An 18299-nucleotide genomic window follows, 5' to 3' on the forward strand; every position below is an offset into this window, starting at 1 on the left:
AACATAAATTGTTCTGTTCATGATAAGTCACTACCTTCGTTTTGCCACACGGGTTTTCTCGGGTGTCACGTGTTTGGTGGGAATCATACGCCTGAACTCTCAGTTATTTGGAAGATCAGGTTGGTTTCACGACCGGCATTTACAGTTATACTGTTAACATAGCCTGCTGCACCTTGTGCGAGCAGTCGTAGCTGTGAGAAGCGCGACTTCAGTCACAAGTAAATTCAGGCTCTCACCTCTCCTGCAACTGAGAATGATGCACCCCCCTAAGGAGGCGTGGGTTTCGCCCCAAACTGAGGTAAGAATTCATTTCTCTGGTTGAATCTAATTTAGAAATCCTTAGCATAATAACAATTTTAAAAAATGGGAGAAGGTCCAACCAGTGCTGGAGTCGTGTCTGTCCTTTCACAAGGCCAGTTATAAGTAACAGGATGAGAAAGGACAAAGTAATGCTTTTGTCACAGTTCATTTGAAAAGCTTTATGAATTGGCTTTAGACAAGATGACTTGTGGTAGACTTACACGAATTTGTGATGGACTCAATTACAACACTGTGTCCAACGTTCTAGGGCTGTTTACAATGTAAAAGGCAGCGTCCCGTGACGATAGTTACCGTGGTGAAGGTTCTACACATGAGCTTGAAATTGCCACTGCAAAAAGACAACAGTTCAGTAACATTTTCTGAACCATTACTTACAAAAAGTCTTCGACTTTTTACTTTGAGAAAACACTGCCGAGTTTAATAGTCGTGCTATGAACATAGGCCTCTCAGTTCAAGTAAAAAGTAATTTTTCAACATAGTAATTACCAGTCCGTCTAAAGACTTCCATTTTGCTTTGCCCACTAGGTCGGGTCATACAAAGATATAACCAAACCAATTCAATTAAATCAGACTAAAGTGGTGAAAAGGGACCAGCTCGAACATCAGCAGTGTTGTACTCGAGTCCATCCCAAGTCCTTTCACAAGCCCTTTACAATTCCAGTCACAAGTCCCTTCACAAGGCCAGTCATAAACAACATGGTTGAACAATGACAAAGGAAGGCTTTTGTCACAGCTCATTTGAATAGCTTGTGAATTGGCTTCAGCATGGCGTGCAAAGTTAACATTTAATCCGCGCACACAGATATCTCTATACTTAGACGTGCCAAGTTAACATTTATTCCCGGAATAGAGATATCTCTTTTACTAATACAGAGATCCATGTACGCGGATTAAATGTTTACATTGCCCGCCATTCTCAAGACTGGATGACTTGTGATGGACTTAGAGGGACTTGTGACGGACTCGAATGCAACACTGAACAACAGTTAAACAAAATTGCCCACAGATAGAGCAGTGGAAAGTAGGCAGTGAAGTTAGAAAGTAGTATCTTGGGGGCAGATATGATGAAATCATATTCTGTGGTTTTAGTTGTAACCTTGGGGACAAGACAGTTGGTTCCATACGTTGACACACGTTGGTTCCATCGACAAGCCTCGGGGATGTCATGGTGCCGTGCAATCAAGGAAGAATTCAGAACTAAATTTTCGTAGCGGGGGCCAGACTTTTTTTTTTTAGTTTTCATGCCCTTCCTGAGGGGTGAGGCGTCTTTTCGAGGCTTTTTACGCAGTTGGAAGAGAAAGAAAAATATAGAGACCAAAAAGCGTCTTTCTCTCTTTATTAAAAAATAATGAAGGCCATGGCCCCATTGCCCTCCCCCGAATCCGCCACCGCGTGCAGTGGAAGTCCTTCAGTTTCTCTGATGAAGTGAAAGACGCTTACGTACGTACTCTAGTGCCATCTAGCCAAGACCTACTTGTGCCTCCTGGCTCTACGCGGCAGGCGGTACTGAAAGAGAGCCAACCGTGTGTCACCGCCCGTGGTGACCTTTTTGAGCAGCACTTTGGCTGGGAGCGTCGTGAGGCGAAGCGGTAGAACGACAGTGACTGGGGTCATCACAGTGTCTCCATAAGAGGGAAATACAAAACACTCGAGCCCACGAAAACAATGTTTTTGAAAGTCAAGGAACTGGAGGGGAATTCACCTGAGGGTTGCGCTATCAAGAAAAAAGTAATTGCGTAAACTTGCAAGGTTGGCAAATGGTGTTGAATGACCGTGCGACAGTTACTGTTTCGTCCTTGGAGACAGAAAATGGGGATAACATCCAGAAACTGATTACTCAAGAGGAGGCAGGGTGGGGTAACACTGAACACATGCTTCGCTTACGTTGGGAGTGTTCTTATGAGCCCGAAGAGGATTCAGTTTCGCCAGTAATGTACCGTTAATAATTGAGTGATAATGCTATCTGGCCAGATAATCTAATAAAATTGACCAATAAAATAATGACACAAATCGACCGGTACTGTGATAACCCGAGGGACCCATAAAGTAATAAAAAATGGACCTATAATGTAATTAAAATAACTCCAAACTTACCGATAGTGCAATAACCATAGTAATTTTAACATTTGGGGGATTTAGTTTTTGTTCAAAGTTTCAAGGCTGATATCCTATCTTAGTACTTGGATGACAGGATTTTCAATTTTTCCCTGACGTTGGCACGGCCAAGTTCCCTGGCTACATGCTCTTAATATTCTGAATTTCAAGGTATTTGGGCCATTGATATGAAGTAGGTTTTTAATAGAACAACCGATAAGGGGGAAACGGATGGAGGTGCAGCGCCTTGACTGTGCTTCCATGGGGACTTGTACAAAGATCACCCCATTGGGGCTGACTGCATTATTTAGTAGCTCATCCACTGATCGCAAAGTCACAAGGGATTAATCCCCTCAGCACATGTTTCTTACACTACGGTGTCGTAAGTACGGTTTTTATAGAAGGAACCCCATTGCAACTATTTTCAGTGTTAGACATAGTTATTTGAATTTCAGTAATGACAAAAGCTCTGAGTTTCATGTGCATTCAATGTCGATTTCTTCTGACTAAATAAATCGGTTCCCTCGTCACGTGATCAATGTTGGCCTTCCCTGAGTATTCCCTTGACAGAGTGGTGATGACTCGAGTCGAGTCAGAATTGAGTCACAAGTATGGTGGCTCGACCGATCCGAGTCCCTCATCAGAAGACCTGACTCAAGGGAAGTTAATATGCCTTGAGTCCAAAACATAAAAGCAAACATATTTCTTCAAATATTTGCAGTCACTTTGCAGGGCCTGCATACAATACTCATTCGATGTGTTGCGATCATTAAGGCCCGCTTCAAACTTCGCGACTGAGCCTTGAAATTGAATTGAGCACGATGTTAATAGCACGGCGTATAAGCCTGACATTGGTTTCAAACTTCGAACTTTGTTCAAAGAGCCCAGTAACTAAATTAATATGGCGAACCGAAACGTGATTTTACGATCTTTCAGCCTCAATCACAGAGAAAACGAATTTAGCTTTGGTGAGCACTACCAGTACTTTATTTCTCGAAAAAAATCGACACATTTAAAAACTACACCGTGCTTGTGCCGTATTTAATGACAATAAGCACGGAAGACCCTTTCGAGCCAAAATCCTCTGCAGTACCGAAATCGTTTTTTTCCGAGCCACATTGGTTTCAAACCTCATGCTTATGCCGTGCCAAATTAAAAAAATCAAATTGAGTTGTGTTAGACACGGCATAAGCACGACATTTGAACGAGCCTAAGAGTAAGATTTGATGAGATCACATGTAGAAATCCACAGGTAAATTAAAAAATTTCCAAATGATTTTTTTCTTTTTTATATATAGTTTGAGTTCAAGTATTGGTGACTGGAATTGACTTGAGCTAATGCTTTCTGTGGACAAATCGCACACATTAGTGTCCCGCTGAGGCCAAGAAACCGGCACCTCAAAGGAAATAAATCGGAGCGATTTTACAGCCATCATCCAATAGACACTCAGGCTTGCTTGAGAAACATTGGAATCTTCCATTCCAGAAAATAGGGTGGACCGTAATTATTGGTTTCTGTGGGTCTTAAATTCCCCAGAAATGAAATGGTCGTAACCTACAGGTTCACGACTCCCGTTCACAGCCCATGGAAGGCAAAAAGCGAATGACCACTTTTCGGCCGCCAGCGACAGTGAAATCGCCTTTTCTGGTAACAGAAAAGCAGAAAATACATTACAACAAAATGTTCGTCCTGCTTTTTAGGTAGCAGAAAAGTCGAATATTGCCTGTGAACATTATGAACTCTGCTCTCCTCCAATTCTCAAAGCAGAAAAGCAGATGGCCATTTTTCGTCCTCCACAACCCTGCCACTTGAAGGAGGACGAAGTGGTATCTTTCGAGGTATCTTTGGTACAGGTGTTAAACCAACTAAGACGGCCTACACCAATGACCCCCAGGGACAGGAATTATTGGCCTTAGGCCTCCGCCATGTGACAAAAAGTAGGACCTAAACCAAAGTTAGACTAGGAATATTGTATCCTCTCTGTATGCCACTGTTCAAGAACTGAAAATATAATGTTGATAACATTACAGTCCCTTTATATAGTGTTTATTGATCTGCGTTTGCATCGCCAGAGATTTTTTTATTTTTAGGAGGCAACATTGTTGGATGCTAAGAGGTATGTAATTATCGTGGCACCCCGTCATGCCATTATTGAAAACCATAAATACACACATTTACTAAATGATACTTTGATAAGGGGTTGGTTGTAGAGTCAGCGGCCGAAATTGCTGAGCCCGGGTTTGGTAAGATCATAAAATTACTCCGTCTCTCCAAGATTGTTTTTGTTTTGAAAATTGCCTGGTTTCAAATTTATCCCGTGTAGTGTTAAAAGCCTGTATCATTTCATTCACATCTAGATCACGTAAAATACTGCATCAAAATCTTTATCTCTAAAACCCCTCGCTTGTTCACAAACTGTAAAAGAATAAAGTAAGCAGAAGTCTGTCATGAACTTAAACTTATATAATTTCTTAGGTATTTGCCACTCTTTGAAATGTTTTGCAATCAGCAATTCCTCATAAACATATAAAAAAGTTTAAATCTTCCTCGTTTGTATTTGTTTTTGACATTATGAAGAGTGGCTGGCTATTGTTTCAGAATATGAGGCTTGGGCACTGTTCCCGTCTCTCCTCAAGCCGAGGGTTCATTTTTACACTGTCGTTCATTGTAGCCTGATGGAGTCATACAGGAAAGCCGAACAGATTCCAACGCCCAGCTCGTTCTAAGGGTTGGTGTGACTTCAAAGACGCCCTGCAAGATCCTCCTGATTTTGACGGGTATATTTGTGGCCGCAACCGTCGCTCTGACTGTCACCACCGGTGAGTCGTCCTAACAACCCTAGCTACCACTCGTGACACATCGAGCTTTTCAGCCGTTTCTATAAAACCTCATCTGGAATCTCATCTTTGGAGATTCTTGATCGATTTGTCTGTTGGAGGGACATTACATTCTAGCTTTTGGTGTGGGGAGGGGGAATATTCAAAGCGAATGCGGCTCCGGGCTTATTTGACATTATACTGGAGGAGACAAAAAATCAAAAAGGCCTTCCAGTCCCAACATCCTTGCTTTCATTTGCTGGTGTTGTTTATTTAGGGTTTTGGCGCTATTTAATAAATTAATGTACTGATTACTTTCTTTCCCACTCACCTATGAAGTATCATTTGCAAAAAAACCCAACCAAACAAACAAAAAATAAAAACAAAAAACAAAACAGACAAAAACAAAAAACTGATTACATTCTACCCCAGGGGGTTGAATTAAGGCGTCTTGCCACATTAAATGCCCTTCAGCTATTGCAGTACCTCATTAAGCCCGCTTCCAAGATAAAGCTGCTGTTTTGAAATGGAAGAATCAGGATTTTGGGGATCACCTAAAAAGTTTACTCACCTCAGTTTTGATATTTTTAACTACACATCCCGAACCTCAACTGTGACGCATTCAATACTGAGGAAATAAGCATGTGCTAGCTAGCTCGGATCATTGATGGGCTTTAAAGTATGTTTGTTTAATTAAGACAGGTCAAACATTTACTATTTTATTTGTATACATGAGCAAAAATCCAAGCAATATTAGTATATTTTTAAACACTCCTGCCGTTATTCTGCGTGCTTTATCTCAGGGGCAAGCGCCAGACGACTTGTTTCTGCCTCTATCACTCCAAACAATAAGATGATTTAAATTACACAAACTGGACCGTTCGCCGGACTAAATCATCGTAATTGCCATTTGTTATCCAATGGGTCGCTCGGCAAGAAAAATTTTGAAATTCATTTTAACTCATTGTATTTCTAACTGAGCAAGAACGGGAAATTTATTACGTTGTTGAGTCATCTCAGCACTTCTTTGTCAACATTATATAATTTTTGGACGCATTTCCATGGACCATTGTTGCCTAAATTTTGTTTGATTTTCTGCTGGTCTCTTTTCTACAGTTGTGTTCGTCATGCAGAGGAACGACATTGCGAACGAATGGAACGAATGGAAAGAGACTCCGATTTGCAGCACAAAGCAGTGCTATGACTCCGGTATACAGACATAGTTTTGAGGTTACATTACAAAATTAGCCTATGAGGACACTGTATTGTAAGTTATTAGCCGATCCAATATTAATTCAATGCTTTTAACCTAGCCTGTTTTGCATGTAGATCTATTTTGACCATTCCACCTGTTGATGTCCCGATTTCGTTTCCATCAACTTCTAGATTTCCCTTTTAAATTCGTCCTCGCTGTAGCTCTCCTGCTTTGTATAACACTGGCATTGAGTGTTTGTGGTTATCAATCTGCATAGAAACCTGATGACATTAACTCGGCGCAGATGGTTTAGGAGGTAGGGCTATTCCGTTAAAAAACAAGATCAAGACCCAAAAAAAAAAAAAAAAAAAAAAAAACCAAACAAACAAACACACCAACAAACAAAAACAAACAAACCCTCAAAGCTTTTGGTACCGGATATTATTCAAAGGAGTCAAAGCCCATTTTCGAGACACCTATTACAATTAAGTTATAAATTGATGTAAGTTATAAACGTATGTAGATTTTAGTCTTCATTTACAGCGGTACCTTTAACAAAGTCTCCTCTGTTGGCTTAAGCCCATGCATAAGAACTTATCTTGCTTCTAAAATGGTTTCGAAATTTCCCTTTCCGTACAAAGCTTACTTTCACTTTATTTGTTCAGCGTACGTTTACTTAAGCAGTTTGGATCAGAGCAAGAATCCCTGTGACAATTTCTTTGAATACGCTTGCGGTGGGTGGACGGAACGTTACACAGTTCCAGAGGACAGAAACACCTACTCTGTATTCGCTCTGCTGACAGACGACCTGGCACGCAAGCTAAAAGGTACCAAACGCTATACTGGAAAAGTTCCCCGAAGGGAGAACGTTTTCCCCGATTCGTCCTCCTCTTTGCCATGCATATTTAGTGATCGTTTTGACAACTCCATCGCAGTTGTAATAGTCTTTGTAGGCAGGCGCAGTTTCTGCCACTGTCATCTTCATATTTCCCCCTTATTTAACGATTTGCATCGTCGATACTGTCATGTCCCCTCTCAGTTTCATTGTCATCATCACAGCAATGCCATAATCAGTCGCACCAATCGGGCATTGAAATCAACATTTTAGCTATATTTCTGTCATAGTCATTGCCACTGAAGAACTAGTATTGTCACCGTCACTGTGCCTGACGGGTAAGAATGTATTTTGTTGGGGGGTATAACTCGTTAAGTATTATTTTTAAATTTTATTATTTACCAGTTCTGTTTGAACAAAGCCCGACTGTCGGCGAGCCTGATTCATATCACATTGTAAGGAATGACTAAAAATCTTGTCAGGACATGGGTAAGTCACTGCATTCCTCGTCAAATGAGTTTGCAGCTACAAAAGCATTTCTGCCAAAATAATGAACTGTAATATGATATTTTATTAATGTGAACATATTCACAAAGGAATGACTGCTTGACCCAGTGCTGGTTGCGTTTTGAGTATTGGGGTAAAGTATCCTCAATTGCCCTCGCGGTCTTTTGGAGAAACCATTTTTCAATTTTTTTGGATTGCTCACCCTTTATTAACAGACACCATCAACGAGCTGGGAGCGAAACCTCTGACTGACCTGCTGACATCCCTCGGCGGTTGGCCAGTCCTCGGAGACAACCCAGTGGGCGGAAACTGGGACCCAGCCGCCTTCGACTTTGAGAAGCTGTGGGCCGACATCAGGGGCAAATACGGCATACAAATGATCGTTTCCACAGGCGTATGGCCCAATGACACAGCCGAGTATAAACTAAATGTGAGCTTTGAAGTATGCGTATGTTATCATTTTAATGTGCCTCTTACTAGAGAAGTTTTAATGCTTAGCAGGCTGAACATGTGGTATCACCGGATAACACTGGGAATTACAGAATCACAAATTATCACTTTATCTCCATCTTTATCCATTTAAAAACTGCATGAACATGTATGTTCGAATAGAGGAAAATAAATATCATTATAACCCATTGATATACTCCTTCGATTCCAACCAGGGAAAACTGTACCATCTACTCTAAAGGTGTTTTATCTGTGAGTGTTCTACAAAATTTTAATTGTTATTAAAGGCTTGGACACCATACTTCGTAGTTCCGAGGACCGAAATCGAAAACGCACATTTGCAGGGAGTCAAGAGTTTGGTAAGAGGACACCTAGAGGTAGTTTCTTCTCTTCTTTTACAGTACTAATTCTATTCAATTGGCATATATATTAATTCAGATAAATAGTAATGAGTTTATTGCTCTCTTTTTCAAATTGCAAGTTGAACTCGTTTCATTTGATTGCCGTAAATGCAAAGGCACCAAATCGAGGTAAATCACTTTTACAGTTACCTGTTTGGAGGACTTGATCAAAAGGGTCTTGAAAGTGCCGATTCAAGACGTACACTGTGTCTGACTATGGAGCTGCAGACCCATTGGACCGTTGAATAAGACCCTCTCACTGCCTGCATTGGCCCCCATGTTCGCGAACAAGCTTCTGTAGTGACGAAGAGGCCCAACAGGCCAACGCAGCATTCATCATTGGGCGCGTTCGATTAGCTTACACGGGGCAATCGTGACCTGGCGATTGTCTTGTGGGTTGGGACAAACAAGCGAGGCACTGAGGACGATTCTCACCCCTAGTCAACCTGTGGAAGCTAGTCAAACACACCCGTTACATGCAAATCAGTCATACCTCGTGCATACTCCAGGCCAAACGTGTGCGGACAAGTTACCCCCAGAACTGTGGGGTCCAATGTGGGAGCGGAGCAGACGTCGGACCCAACAGTTCTGGCGGTACGGACAAGTATATTCTGGTCAGAAAAGAGAGTTCGCCCATAATTCATTGGCTCTCTTGATGTTACATTAACGTTCTCCCGCCAGATCGACGAAAGCAATGAGCCTGATGACTACGGGGTGAAGATTCTCTTGGAGGAGAGGTATTCCAAAGTAAGCCAATGTTCATATCCCCTAAACTAGTTAAAAAATATTTGTACCAGGTGCAGAGAACCATGTCATTCCAATTTCCGTGGGGAACGAGAAGCAGTGGATAATAGTCAATATTTTTGTCAGCGTGAGACGAACCTTGAGATACAACGGCAGCCTTAGCAACTAAATTCATGGTCAGGAACGCGAGAGGGGGAATTTTTATAAACATTTTGAGAGTGCCTTCAGTTTCTTAGGAACACAGGGGTTAGGCTGCCGTCTTTGTTTGTACCGAATACGGGTGTATGGCACACGCTGACATAGGACATGGTTGTAGCCTGAAGACTGTTTCCGGAACAACCTTCATCCAGCTACGCCTTTCACTCATTGGCTCCTTCAGATGGACTTAATAATTTGGCCATTATTAATCTTATTACATTTTCAGAAGAGGCAAGCCTACCTTCAGTACATGATCGACATTGCTCTGGCGCTTGGCGCAAACGAGACGGTTGCAATGCAAGACATGATCGACCTCATCGAGTTTGAAACAACTATGGCAAATGTATTTATTGTTCCTCGATATAGGCCTAGCACAAAATAGCACCTATATAAAATGTGGTTTTGCTTGACCTTGTGTCTTTCAAGATTCAACATTGGGGCTTGAAGGAAAATAAAAAGCAAGGTCTCATGTGTTAGAGTGTGTAAAGGCCTTGTGCATGAAGATGAACGAGTTCAAAATACAAGAATATGAAGTTTTTTTGTAGTCACTTCCATTACTTTGGGACCATTCTCATTCGTAGTAAGCACCAGCACTAAATTTGAAATCCATTCCGGTCGAATATTTCCACAGATGACCGTTCTACATTCAGAGGAGGGCTGGATCGAAAACACTCTCGGGGAGATTGGAATGGATGAGGTAAAGCTGTACAACGAAGCTTGGCATCTTTTGCCAATTTTGACTGTCATAAGAAAATTAGTGCATACACTACCCAAACAACAACGGAACGCCTACTGTAAAATATGGGTCAGATTATTACTTGCCTTAGTTGGTCACTGAATCCTAAGAATTCTGAAATGTGTTATACGTGAAGTTAGTCAGATTGTAATTTGATGCAGATGCCTCTGTTGCTTTTTGACTTACAAAACAATGATTTGCATTCCAGATTGACTGGGTGCAGTTTTACAATCTGATGTTGCCGGCAAGTGTCGACCCACGCGTTACTGACAACGAACCCATCATCAACTACAGGCCTTACTACATTTCCAACGTCACATTTTGGCTCAAAGATCAAGAAAACAGGTGGGAGGACTAACTAAATTCATACTTTATAAAATGCACCCACTCTTGATGTGTCAACAATGCTTGTGTCCACGTTACGAAACCCGTTTCATCAAGAGAGCCAACCACCAGTACAATTTTATAATGGAGTGGTTCATAACGGTATTATAGAATGCGTAATCCTGCCAAGACGAGTTTTATAATCAAACATTGGAAGCACATAACATCATCAAAAATATCTACCCTTTCAGTGTCAAGGCCAACTACATGATATGGCGGCTGGTTAACCGAATGGTGCCCTTTATGAACGAGACGTTCCTGGCAATCCACAGAAAATACGTCGAGAGTAATAACAACACTACAGCCACCTCGGCCCGTTGGAAGACGTGCGTTGACGTTGTTAACTATCACTTCAAATTCATTAGCGGAAGGATGTACGTGGACGAACACTTTCCTGAAGACGCAAAGCAGAAGGTGTGGCATAATACGAGTGTTCCATACAACATTAGTGTACAGCAGTTGTCAATTAACTGTTAATGGCTTTCTCTTCATAGGCCCGCCGTAGACCCACTTGTTTATATACACTGAATATACAGTTCATTCGATATGGCGATGTCGGTTTACCATTACGCTGTGATATGAAAAAGAAAAACATTTTTGCAACAGAGCATTAGATCTTCATACAAATAGATAGCATTGGCCAGACTGAACAGATTCCGTTACACATTTGTTTCAACGTATCTTATTTAAACGTTCGGCCTTTGAAGACCCTAGACATGATACGCAATCTGCAAACGGCTTTCAAGTCCATGCTGGAAACGAATGACTGGCTCCAGGACGAAGATAAGCCCAAAGCTGCTGAAAAGGTTCGTGCAGTTGTCATAAAGGTCAGGTCAGTGGTCAAAGTTAGGCATGAAAATCAAATACTGATAACCGAATTTGAATGGCTCAGCATCTAGTTCATTCGATTTCAATGGACTGCTTCCTACAAGGATGGACATACATGTAAACGGTAAGCTCCTTGTATGACACAAAATGCATTTGTTTGTTTGTTTGTTTAAAACATAAGATCTGTACCTCTAAGCGGTTAACTGTTTCATTTCGGGAGTTCAGTTTAGTTGCATCACAGACATATCAGGTTTTCACGTAGTAGTGCATGTGGACACTGTAATGTCGTACCCTACCAATGCTACCCTTGATAAGTCAGACTATTTGGTTTTCAATATAATTTGACTCAGTTTAATATGTTAAACAGACCCATAAGATCTGTACATAATTCACATGATCTTTGACCTTCAGGCAGATGTGATGGCCTTTGAAATTGGCTACCCGGAGTGGATAAAGGACAACGCTAAACTCGAAGAAGAGTACGCTGGTGTATGTAGCATATCCTTTATGTTAGGAGATCTTATAATGCAGTTCGTTGTTAGTCGAAAGTATACCCCTGAGATTCCGGTTATATTGCATGACAGCATTGTAAATGTGTTACTTTAACACCGCTGGCGTTACTTTAAACACCCACAAGTGTTACAATGCACTGGAGGGTCTTAAAAGTAACACCAAATGTGTTGAAATGACAGCAATATTTTAACACCGGTGAAAATTGTTCGTGTGTTCCTCTGATAACAGTGGACTCTTTGCAGCGTACCCATCTTAACCTTACACGTGACGATGCAAGCCCTGGAAATACGGCCGAAGATGTCAATTTGAATATCTAGCACCTGCATGATTCGGGTAGAATTCCGACAAGTGGATCCCAATGCCACTTCGAAGACAGTGTTGTGTATTCTCTTATTCACTTGAAAACTTTGATGCAGTCTCATGATATGAGACCTCGAGTGGCCCTACCACTAATAGATCGATTGTACCTGCTAAACCACGTGACCTGTAGTGGGTATCATTCCCATAGCAAAGGGTGTAGAGTGTTGTTTACAAACAATAAAGCCGATGACTTACGGACTATAATACCAGCACATCTGTACTCTGAGTACATACTTACTGTCAGCTTCATTTTTGGTAAGTTACACTTAAGAAACACGTTACTTTGGGTGGACGCCGTGTTCGACATTTTATACCCGCTGTATGTCACGTGACTTAGTGGGAGCAATTGGTCTATTCCTCAAGACAAAATACCATCATGCAGGATGTGGTCATTAAGTTAATAGTGTATATGGAATGCATCATGGAGATCAAATGGTTCTCTAGTACTCTTACCGACAATATCTTGGTTTCATATAGTTAACAGCCGAGGACGACGAATATTTCCAGAATAACTTGAAATACCGTAAATGGATTTCTCAGGCCCAATTGGCACTCCTACGTGAAGATGTGGACACTGAAAACTCACTGTGAGTATGTGGTAGCGTTTTGTGCTGCAAGGTACCAAACTTGCTAGTGCTTCAAAAAGGATAATAGAAGTTTTAAAACACCAATCGAAACTGTGTTGGTAGTATTGGGCTTTTGTCCACAATAGAACCTTCAAATAAACCTTTGGGCAAGCCTGTTTGCTGTATTACAAATAGTGGCAAGTTGTTTCCAATGTATACTCTTAAATGACTTACATGTATTCTGTTTCAAGGTTGTTCACTGGACCAGCTGTTGTCAATGCGTATTACAGTCCAAACAGAAACGGAATGTGTAAGCTATGTTCTTTGAATCTTACTTACCCACAGTTATTATCTGTTACGAATGGCTGTAATATATTGTCCCCTTTCAACCGATACGTAGTTGGTTATTGACCATATGCACCTCATGAACTGACTATCCCGTCTTGGATGCACCTTGCCCAGTCCATCCATTCAACAGAGCAAACCAATCAATAATTACTCTTGCGAACAAGCAAATTAAATGCAATGCATCATATTAAGAAATTGCAAACTATTTAACCATCTGATGACGTAGTGATTGTTATGCCCACTTACCGACCAGTCATTCACCCAACTGGCACCAACCAATCGGCCTGCCATACATAATCAATTTATACAAGCACCAAACCTATCAACCAGTCATCCATGTAATTCCGACCGACAACGCTCATACCCGCCAGTTTAACGTTATTGAACGTCTTTTCTTCAGTGTTTCCGGCAGGCATCCTCCAACCACCTTTCTACCATAAAGATCTTCCGTGGTAAGTGTTTACCATTTAGGCTTTCCAACATTATGAGTGTGTTATTAATAGCTCCCTCTAAGAAATCAAGCATGTACAGTTAATCTTGAAAACTCAAAATTATCTTAGAAATAGTTGTATTGTAAAGTTTTCTTGTCACTGATCATCATCATCATAACCAACCAATTTCAAAGCAAGAGTAAAAAAGGTACCGTGTCTGTGCAGTTTGTCCCATTTGGGATTCCAGACCCAACTCGGGAGTTGGGTCGCCAGAAATTTATTGGCCATTATAACTGGAGAATATTCACATTTTTCTGTTCAGGTATTCCATTTACGGCGGTATCGGTGTGATCATTGGACACGAGATAACGCATGGTTTCGATAACAATGGTGAGCCAGTCAAAGGCGACGGAAGATTGTGGATGTGGATACATCACGGGAAACATCCGAAATTCGAAGCATACTTTAGGAGCCTTTATTTTGCTTCCGGGAGTTGCAGTCTTCCCCACTCAAATAATCAAAACAAAAAGGGATACCCAGGGTTTTTTGTTCATTAGTTGAGTATGTTAACTAATACTTTTCTCTTTAAACCATACCAAATTTGAGTAGCACATTGATGAAAGTAATTACACAGTTCCGAAGGAAACATTTGCTCTATTACTCAATAAGAGAATGCTTTCAAGGTCTAATTCAAAATTTCGGATATTTCTTGTTTTCGTCACAGGAAGACAATTCGACAAAGACGGCAAATTTAGGCAGTGGTGGACTCAGGAATCCATTGATAATTTCAAAGAGAAAGCCCAGTGCATTATCGATCAATACTCTGGCTTTGTTATGCCAGAAAATGGAAGACACGTAAGCTTTGCCTCGTGAATTCTCTTTTCCCATTATTTCCAATGGCATTCCATTTTGCGAAATTATGCCTGCACTTTCTACTGAATCCTTCAGTTAAAACAAGAAAATACCTTATGTTTTTCCCCCTTTTCAGAAAAGCGCGATATCTTCTAAATCCTGAGGAAAATCAATAATAAACTTACGCTTCTCTGCTATTTTTCAGCTAAACGGAACCCAAACGCAAGGTGAAAACATTGCTGACAACGGAGGTCTCAGAGAGTCGTACAAGGTATCACGACGAACGAACACTATACATTAACATTATCAATTATACACTACCTCCACAAATCCCTGTCACCTTATACGTGGACTGTTGATCACATGTCATTCAATTATCCATCTTATTCAACAGTACATGTTGTATAGAACTTCATTTCATTTGACTGCATGGTTCCCCGGCACCCCATTTCATATGTTCCCTCCCATTGACAAAGTGGACAAACCTGTCTAATATTGCTCGGTACTACATGTGGGTACGTGCTTTGAACAATTTTTTTTTGTAAAAGCAGGACCTATTCTTACTAACAGAGGAAGATTTGTACTTGGACTCTTTAGTGTATGAAAATCAAGACAAAATCTTATCTGTTTCTTGCCACAGCTTTTTTAAAAATAATTTTTGTTTGTTTGAAACTTTACGAAATGAAGGTTTGGTACGCAGGCATTGTTGTACTTCATTTCAATAATGTACAAGAACGATTTCAGGTCATAGCGGACGTGCCGTTTCTTGGTCCGTGGTTTTATAAAGGCCGCGCAGTCTAATTTTAATACCTTTTTATTTTTTCATTTATTTATTTTTTGATTTTTTAATTTTGTTTATAATATCATTTTTCATAATATTCTCAGCAAGTGTAACCAACACCGTAGATTGCGAGAACGTGGCCTTTATTGCCGAAAACACCACATAGACATTGTTGATGTTGCATGTTTTTACAGAAGGGTAGTTGAGTACCTCAGGGCAACTTTGTGGTTACCAGTGCATTTACCTTACATGAGATCTCTTCAGAAAGGCCTCCGGGTAAGCTGAGAAACGATGCACCATCTTTTGGGATTACTAGACCTAGAGGGAGTCGAGCAAAGAAGGCGACGGCAGCTACAGAGAAGGACATACAACGAAAGAAGCCCAAACTTTGTCGTCCTGTCATCATGTACATTTCCACCATTGCTGTTACAATGGAGTTAAAGTTTATAATCTTCTCTTTTCCAAAGGCCTACAGGGACAACATTCCGAAGCAGCCTCGGCTTCCTGGCATTGATTTCACCGATGAGCAGATGTTCTTCCTTTCATTTTCTCAGGTAAAGCAAAGACGTTCAAGTGATATTTATACGACGTTGCCTTATTTTGTCAAAGACAATCCTCAACTGGAGCATATATTTACACGAGAACGACATAAGGTCCTATGACGTCATGCCTGTCGATTTGCAGTGGGGAAAATAAATATCGGAAAATCTTTTCCAAACTTTCCCCATACTCAAGTTTACGAAGGGTGACAAAAAGGAAATCAAATCACGGTGCAAATCCAGAAACCTTTTTACGCTTTTCTTAAATCTAAGATCTGGTGCAGTGTGTTAAAACCAGAAGGTGCGGATGGGTACATTGACTATGAACGCCACTGTCCAGGCCGATACAGGTTTGTTATTAAATGTCTCCGCCATTATTCCTAGCAATCGCTTCAATACAGGCAATTCGCAACAGTGCGCCTCCAAGAGTTTGCAACGCCTTGGCCAATTACGGTGCTCGAAATCTGTCGATTCATTGCGCGTGTCGAAACGCCCATATTATACAAACATAATATACACTAATTTTTGAGAATCAACCAAATAAGAAGAAAAAGTAATATGGATGGATCCAACTTTTCATTCAAGTAAAACTGTTTCCTTTCCTAGCATTTCATTTGTAGTTAGTTGACGTTTTTTAAATTTTCAGAGTCATTGGTTCACTGCAGAACAACGAGGCGTTTAACGCTGCATTCAACTGTCCTGCGGGAAGCTACATGAACCCAGACGTCAAATGCAAAGTCTGGTATTAAGTTAATTCGGACAAAGTAAGTGCACAAATGTGACTCTAAGATATTAAAACGTATATCATAATCATTCGAGAATCGATTTCTGACATTTTTAAGGTGTCAGTTATGCCTTTAACTGCAACAATAAAACAAACATAAAAGCGGATTCTTTATTACTCGTTAGCTACCACATGTATAATCTCGTGATACAAGTATTAGAACTATTTGAATTTCACTCTTTTCATGCCCACTGATTACTTTGTACTGTTCAGTGGTAAAAATTTTATAATCACAATGTCGCTTTGTAATAACTATTGCTTCGTGTGTACTATAAAAAGAGTGCGGTATCTCTGATTTTTCTACATATACTACAAGGTAAAACTTTGGCCTACAGGAAGCTTTCGTGATTATGGGCAATGAAAGCTATAACATTCATACTGTGATTCATTCATATATATTGTGTAATCAGCCTAGTTTTCGAAGATTGGGCCACATGTTTTGTTTTCAAGTACTCAGATATGATGTTTGAGTAATTTTAGGAGATTGGATAGTATAAATGCTTTGCCGAATGTGAAATCGCACCAGTTGATTGTAAGTAAAACACTCTTGTGACGTCATCTTATTCGGTTAAGGGTTGATTTTTTTTTAAATTCTGACGAATCAAACAGACTTGATAGACACAGAAATGCTGTGACATTGAATGAATACAAATTCAAGTACAATGAGAAACGCTCTTATTAGTAAAATGCCCCATTTAAGTTCTACGAGTTGATATTCTCTCCAAACTTTTTCGATTAGCCGCGCTAATATTGTCGTTTCATGTCCAGTAGTGGTTACAGATTTCCGTTTAAAGCAAAACTCTCCTTTCATTTCAGTTAATAGTTTTATGTGTCTTGTTTATTTGATACATATCTCCCCCAATTTTATTTTTATTTTATCATTTTTAAAAATTTATACTCGTATGTTAATTTGTAACAGACAATATTCATTGCCTTTAGTATTTCTCTTTTTCATCATTTTTCATTATCTTGATCAATTTTGGATAAACGAATAAAGTGTAGTGAGACTAGTTTCAGCAATGGGAAAGAAAAGAAAAAAAAGCTATCGAATTGGTAACCGCCGCTTGTGTAAGTCATTGAGCAAGCTCTTGCGCCAGGCATCGATTTAATACCCACAGTGCTCTGCGCGTCGATCGTTCAGCTGTGACCCTGTATGACGTATTTCCTTCACTAAAATCTGTGCCAGGCCATCAGCCCATTCATGCACCCTGTTCGGTAGACTGGTTCCTATCCTGAACGTACATGTAGTCTACAGACATCTTACAGACGTCCTCCTAACGAAGGGACCGGTAGCGGGCAATGAACCTGGCAGAATCCTTCACATATTTCCTTCACTTAAATCTGTGCAACGCCATCACTGACGAGCCAACCAGTTCAATGTTAATGAGGGAACGATGCCTGCGCAACGCACAGCTGCTAAAATATTTTGCTTTTTCTTCTTTGTTACAGAAAATAACTTCACCATAAATTGTTTATTTACCCACTTTATTTACCTACTTTTATCACAATAACCACTGATTTGTAACAAATTGCCAGTGAAAAGTCATTGAAAAATTAATGACAAAATTGTGATCGACAGACGCTTAGCAAAGATATGTGCTTGTGTTTAATTTGC

At 40.4% G+C, this 18299-nt stretch overlaps 1 pseudogene across 1 annotated transcript; it reads left to right on the plus strand.

Annotated features, from left to right (window-relative positions):
- The first annotated feature begins 151 nt into the window (after positions 1-151).
- LOC110979010 (membrane metallo-endopeptidase-like 1) lies at positions 152-17607 on the plus strand (annotated as a pseudogene). Its single transcript, XR_015427920.1, has 23 exons — positions 152-298; positions 5088-5235; positions 6349-6441; positions 7093-7254; positions 7668-7751; positions 7985-8199; positions 8507-8578; positions 9302-9367; positions 9789-9905; positions 10194-10259; positions 10507-10643; positions 10874-11096; positions 11390-11488; positions 11922-11999; positions 12861-12970; positions 13201-13259; positions 13698-13749; positions 14051-14118; positions 14453-14583; positions 14786-14851; positions 15829-15915; positions 16174-16250; positions 16547-17607. The product of XR_015427920.1 is annotated as a membrane metallo-endopeptidase-like 1 (transcript).
- Positions 17608-18299: the final 692 nt, after the last annotated feature.

The sequence above is a fragment of the Acanthaster planci genome, linkage group LG16 (assembly GCF_054643075.1).
Source record: "Acanthaster planci isolate LZ-2023a linkage group LG16, COTS_SCS, whole genome shotgun sequence".
Lineage (NCBI taxonomy): Eukaryota > Metazoa > Echinodermata > Asteroidea > Valvatida > Acanthasteridae > Acanthaster > Acanthaster planci.